Source organism: Aquarana catesbeiana, linkage group LG12 (genome assembly GCF_042186555.1).
Source record: "Aquarana catesbeiana isolate 2022-GZ linkage group LG12, ASM4218655v1, whole genome shotgun sequence".
NCBI lineage: Eukaryota > Metazoa > Chordata > Amphibia > Anura > Ranidae > Aquarana > Aquarana catesbeiana.
Genome location: NC_133335.1, coordinates 66,202,007 through 66,207,006, shown reverse-complemented (window position 1 = coordinate 66,207,006; position 5,000 = coordinate 66,202,007). Strand labels below are relative to the sequence as shown.

Genomic DNA, 5,000 nt, shown 5'->3' with positions numbered 1-5,000 from the left:
TGGATGTTAGAAGTGCACGCTCAGAAAACCAGCATCTTGCTGTTAACAAGAGATGGCCGTTTGCTTCAAGTGCACTTTTCCTTGGATGCAGAATTAGAAAGTGGGTGTTTCTAGTAGATATTGTCTAATTCAAGATCTCTGGAAAGTCAAGTCGTCCTAACGTTTTGATTTCCTAATCTAGAGGCCTTCGAACGTTTCCACCCTAACGTTTCCTTGGGACTTTGGGGAAAAATTCTCATGACGCTGCTATGTGAGATACAGTCGCCAAGCTTTGCAGCAAAGGCCCCAGCGAGATTTGAACTCGCGACCCCTGGTTTACAAGACCAGTGCTCTAACCCCTGAGCTATGGAGCCCTTTTTGTCAGCGTTGAACACAAGTTCTTTTTTTGTACTAGAGGTTCAGCGGTAGACGAGCTGAAGAATGTAAATGCAAGCAAAGAAAAGCTTAAAAGCTGTCAGAAGTGGGATTCGAACCCACGCCTCCAGGGGAGACTGCGACCTGAACGCAGCGCCTTAGACCGCTCGGCCATCCTGACCTGTGATGCTTGTCATTGGGTGAGACCGACGACGCTCACAGGTTGATCTAATGTGCCCGTAAAATAAATCCGCTGAAGGTTACTTGATGGAGAAATTGCGATAGAAGCAGCTTTACCCTTATCACCATTCCTTGCTACCTACATCATTTCCAATGCGTTGGAATGAAAGAACAAAACTGGATGTTAGAAGTGCACGCTCAGAAAACCAGCATCTTGCTGTTAACAAGAGATGGCCGTTTGCTTCAAGTGCACTTTTCCTTGGATGCAGAATTAGAAAGTGGGTGTTTCTAGTAGATATTGTCTAATTCAAGATCTCTGGAAAGTCAAGTCGTCCTAACGTTTTGATTTTCTAATCTAGAGGCCTTCGAACGTTTCCACCCTAACGTTTCCTTGGGACTTTGGGGAAAAATTCTTATGACGCTGCTATGTGAGATACAGTCGCCAAGCTTTGCAGCAAAGGCCCCAGCGAGATTTGAACTCGCGACCCCTGGTTTACAAGACCAGTGCTCTAACCCCTGAGCTATGGAGCCCTTTTTGTCAGCATTGAACACAAGTTTTTTTTTGTACTAGAGGTTCAGCGGTAGACGAGCTGAAGAATGTAAATGCAAGCAAAGAAAAGCTTAAAAGCTGTCAGAAGTGGGATTCGAACCCACGCCTCCAGGGAAGACTGCGACCTGAACGCAGCGCCTTAGACCGCTCGGCCATCCTGACCTGTGATGCTTGTCATTGGGTGAGACCGACGACGCTCACAGGTTGATCTAATGTGCCCGTAAAATAAATCCGCTGAAGGTTACTTGATGGAGAAATTGCGATAGAAGCAGCTTTACCCTTATCACCATTCCTTGCTACCTACATCATTTCCAATGCGTTGGAATGAAAGAACAAAACTGGATGTTAGAAGTGCACGCTCAGAAAACTAGCATCTTGCTGTTAACAAGAGATGGCCGTTTGCTTCAAGTGCACTTTTCCTTGGATGCAGAATTAGAAAGTGGGTGTTTCTAGTAGATATTGTCTAATTCAAGATCTCTGGAAAGTCAAGTCGTCCTAACGTTTTGATTTCCTAATCTAGAGGCCTTCGAACGTTTCCACCCTAACGTTTCCTTGGGACTTTGGGGAAAAATTCTTATGACACTGCTATGTGAGATACAGTCGCCAAGCTTTGCAGCAAAGGCCCCAGCGAGATTTGAACTCGCGACCCCTGGTTTACAAGACCAGTGCTCTAACCCCTGAGCTATGGAGCCCTTTTTGTCAGCATTGAACACAAGTTTTTTTTTGTACTAGAGGTTCAGCGGTAGACGAGCTGAAGAATGTAAATGCAAGCAAAGAAAAGCTTAAAAGCTGTCAGAAGTGGGATTCGAACCCACGCCTCCAGGTGAGACTGCGACCTGAACGCAGCGCCTTAGACCGCTCGGCCATCCTGACCTGTGATGGTTGTCATTTGGTGAGACCGACGACGCTCACAGGTTGATCTAATGTGCCCGTAAAATAAATCCGCTGAAGGTTACTTGATGGAGAAATTGCGATAGAAGCAGCTTTACCCTTATCACCATTCCTTGCTACCTACATCATTTCCAATGCGTTGGAATGAAAGAACAAAACTGGATGTTAGAAGTGCACGCTCAGAAAACAAGCATCTTGCTGTTAACAAGAGATGGCCGTTTGCTTCAAGTGCACTTTTCCTTGGATGCAGAATTAGAAAGTGGGTGTTTCTAGTAGATATTGTCTAATTCAAGATCTCTGGAAAGTCAAGTCGTCCTAACGTTTTGATTTCCTAATCTAGAGGCCTTCGAACGTTTCCACCCTAACGTTTCCTTGGGACTTTGGGGAAAAATTCTTATGACGCTGCTATGTGAGAAACAGTCGCCAAGCTTTGCAGCAAAGGCCCCAGGGAGATTTGAACTCGCGACCCCTGGTTTACAAGACCAGTGCTCTAACCCCTGAGCTATGGAGCCCTTTTTGTCAGTGTTGAACACAAGTTCTTTTTTTGTACTAGAGGTTCAGCGGTAGACGAGCTGAAGAATGTAAATGCAAGCAAAGAAAAGCTTAAAAGCTGTCAGAAGTGGGATTCGAACCCACGCCTCCAGGGAAGACTGCGACCTGAACGCAGCGCCTTAGACCGCTCGGCCATCCTGACCTGTGATGCTTGTCATTGGGTGAGACCGACGACGCTCACAGGTTGATCTAATGTGCCCGTAAAATAAATCCGCTGAAGGTTACTTGATGGAGAAATTGCGATAGAAGCAGCTTTACCCTTATCACCATTCCTTGCTACCTACATCATTTCCAATGCGTTGGAATGAAAGAACAAAACTGGATGTTAGAAGTGCACGCTCAGAAAACTAGCATCTTGCTGTTAACAAGAGATGGCCGTTTGCTTCAAGTGCACTTTTCCTTGGATGCAGAATTAGAAAGTGGGTGTTTCTAGTAGATATTGTCTAATTCAAGATCTCTGGAAAGTCAAGTCGTCCTAACGTTTTGATTTCCTAATCTAGAGGCCTTCGAACGTTTCCACCCTAACGTTTCCTTGGGACTTTGGGGAAAAATTCTTATGACACTGCTATGTGAGATACAGTCGCCAAGCTTTGCAGCAAAGGCCCCAGCGAGATTTGAACTCGCGACCCCTGGTTTACAAGACCAGTGCTCTAACCCCTGAGCTATGGAGCCCTTTTTGTCAGCATTGAACACAAGTTTTTTTTTGTACTAGAGGTTCAGCGGTAGACGAGCTGAAGAATGTAAATGCAAGCAAAGAAAAGCTTAAAAGCTGTCAGAAGTGGGATTCGAACCCACGCCTCCAGGTGAGACTGCGACCTGAACGCAGCGCCTTAGACCGCTCGGCCATCCTGACCTGTGATGGTTGTCATTTGGTGAGACCGACGACGCTCACAGGTTGATCTAATGTGCCCGTAAAATAAATCCGCTGAAGGTTACTTGATGGAGAAATTGCGATAGAAGCAGCTTTACCCTTATCACCATTCCTTGCTACCTACATCATTTCCAATGCGTTGGAATGAAAGAACAAAACTGGATGTTAGAAGTGCACGCTCAGAAAACAAGCATCTTGCTGTTAACAAGAGATGGCCGTTTGCTTCAAGTGCACTTTTCCTTGGATGCAGAATTAGAAAGTGGGTGTTTCTAGTAGATATTGTCTAATTCAAGATCTCTGGAAAGTCAAGTCGTCCTAACGTTTTGATTTCCTAATCTAGAGGCCTTCGAACGTTTCCACCCTAACGTTTCCTTGGGACTTTGGGGAAAAATTCTTATGACGCTGCTATGTGAGAAACAGTCGCCAAGCTTTGCAGCAAAGGCCCCAGGGAGATTTGAACTCGCGACCCCTGGTTTACAAGACCAGTGCTCTAACCCCTGAGCTATGGAGCCCTTTTTGTCAGTGTTGAACACAAGTTCTTTTTTTGTACTAGAGGTTCAGCGGTAGACGAGCTGAAGAATGTAAATGCAAGCAAAGAAAAGCTTAAAAGCTGTCAGAAGTGGGATTCGAACCCACGCCTCCAGGGGAGACTGCGACCTGAACGCAGCGCCTTAGACCGCTCGGCCATCCTGACCTGTGATGCTTGTCATTGGGTGAGACCGACGACGCTCACAGGTTGATCTAATGTGCCCGTAAAATAAATCCGCTGAAGGTTACTTGATGGAGAAATTGCGATAGAAGCAGCTTTACCCTTATCACCATTCCTTGCTACCTACATCATTTCCAATGCGTTGGAATGAAAGAACAAAACTGGATGTTAGAAGTGCACGCTCAGTAAACCAGCATCTTGCTGTTAACAAGAGATGGCCGTTTGCTTCAAGTGCACTTTTCCTTGGATGCAGTATTAGAAAGTGGGTGTTTCTAGTAGATATTGTCTAATTCAAGATCTCTGGAAAGTCAAGTCGTCCTAACGTTTTGATTTCCTAATCTAGAGGCCTTCGAACGTTTCCACCCTAACGTTTCCTTGGGACTTTGGGGAAAAATTCTTATGACGCTGCTATGTGAGATACAGTCGCCAAGCTTTGCAGCAAAGGCCCCAGCGAGATTTGAACTCGCGACCCCTGGTTTACAAGACCAGTGCTCTAACCCCTGAGCTATGGAGCCCTTTTTGTCAGCATTGAACACAAGTTTTTTTTTGTACTAGAGGTTCAGCGGTAGACGAGCTGAAGAATGTAAATGCAAGCAAAGAAAAGCTTAAAAGCTGTCAGAAGTGGGATTCGAACCCACGCCTCCAGGGGAGACTGCGACCTGAACGCAGCGCCTTAGACCGCTCGGCCATCCTGACCTGTGATGCTTGTCATTTGGTGAGACCGACGACGCTCACAGGTTGATCTAATGTGCCCGTAAAATAAATCCGCTGAAGGTTACTTGATGGAGAAATTGCGCTAGAAGCAGCTTTACCCTTATCACCATTCCTTGCTACCTACATCATTTCCAATGCGTTGGAATGAAAGAACAAAACTGGATGTTAGAAGTGCACGC

At 45.8% G+C, this 5,000-nt stretch overlaps 14 non-coding genes across 14 annotated transcripts; all 14 read right to left on the bottom strand.

The window, feature by feature from the left end:
• Positions 1–280: 280 nt before the first annotated feature.
• On the bottom strand, positions 281–353 carry TRNAT-UGU (transfer RNA threonine (anticodon UGU)). Its single transcript has one exon. It is a non-coding gene; the product is annotated as a tRNA-Thr (tRNA).
• Positions 354–452: 99 nt separating this feature from the next.
• Positions 453–535, bottom strand: TRNAL-CAG (transfer RNA leucine (anticodon CAG)). Its single transcript has one exon. It is a non-coding gene; the product is annotated as a tRNA-Leu (tRNA).
• Positions 536–992: 457 nt separating this feature from the next.
• Positions 993–1,065, bottom strand: TRNAT-UGU (transfer RNA threonine (anticodon UGU)). The gene has a single exon. It is a non-coding gene; the product is annotated as a tRNA-Thr (tRNA).
• Positions 1,066–1,163: 98 nt separating this feature from the next.
• Positions 1,164–1,246, bottom strand: TRNAL-CAG (transfer RNA leucine (anticodon CAG)). Its single transcript has one exon. It is a non-coding gene; the product is annotated as a tRNA-Leu (tRNA).
• A 457-nt stretch (positions 1,247–1,703) lies between these two features.
• TRNAT-UGU (transfer RNA threonine (anticodon UGU)) lies at positions 1,704–1,776 on the bottom strand. Its single transcript has one exon. It is a non-coding gene; the product is annotated as a tRNA-Thr (tRNA).
• A 98-nt stretch (positions 1,777–1,874) lies between these two features.
• Positions 1,875–1,957, bottom strand: TRNAL-CAG (transfer RNA leucine (anticodon CAG)). The gene has a single exon. It is a non-coding gene; the product is annotated as a tRNA-Leu (tRNA).
• Positions 1,958–2,414: 457 nt separating this feature from the next.
• TRNAT-UGU (transfer RNA threonine (anticodon UGU)) lies at positions 2,415–2,487 on the bottom strand. Its single transcript has one exon. It is a non-coding gene; the product is annotated as a tRNA-Thr (tRNA).
• Positions 2,488–2,586: 99 nt separating this feature from the next.
• Positions 2,587–2,669, bottom strand: TRNAL-CAG (transfer RNA leucine (anticodon CAG)). Its single transcript has one exon. It is a non-coding gene; the product is annotated as a tRNA-Leu (tRNA).
• A 457-nt stretch (positions 2,670–3,126) lies between these two features.
• Positions 3,127–3,199, bottom strand: TRNAT-UGU (transfer RNA threonine (anticodon UGU)). Its single transcript has one exon. It is a non-coding gene; the product is annotated as a tRNA-Thr (tRNA).
• Positions 3,200–3,297: 98 nt separating this feature from the next.
• Positions 3,298–3,380, bottom strand: TRNAL-CAG (transfer RNA leucine (anticodon CAG)). Its single transcript has one exon. It is a non-coding gene; the product is annotated as a tRNA-Leu (tRNA).
• Positions 3,381–3,837: 457 nt separating this feature from the next.
• On the bottom strand, positions 3,838–3,910 carry TRNAT-UGU (transfer RNA threonine (anticodon UGU)). The gene has a single exon. It is a non-coding gene; the product is annotated as a tRNA-Thr (tRNA).
• Positions 3,911–4,009: 99 nt separating this feature from the next.
• Positions 4,010–4,092, bottom strand: TRNAL-CAG (transfer RNA leucine (anticodon CAG)). The gene has a single exon. It is a non-coding gene; the product is annotated as a tRNA-Leu (tRNA).
• A 457-nt stretch (positions 4,093–4,549) lies between these two features.
• TRNAT-UGU (transfer RNA threonine (anticodon UGU)) lies at positions 4,550–4,622 on the bottom strand. The gene has a single exon. It is a non-coding gene; the product is annotated as a tRNA-Thr (tRNA).
• A 98-nt stretch (positions 4,623–4,720) lies between these two features.
• On the bottom strand, positions 4,721–4,803 carry TRNAL-CAG (transfer RNA leucine (anticodon CAG)). Its single transcript has one exon. It is a non-coding gene; the product is annotated as a tRNA-Leu (tRNA).
• Positions 4,804–5,000: the final 197 nt, after the last annotated feature.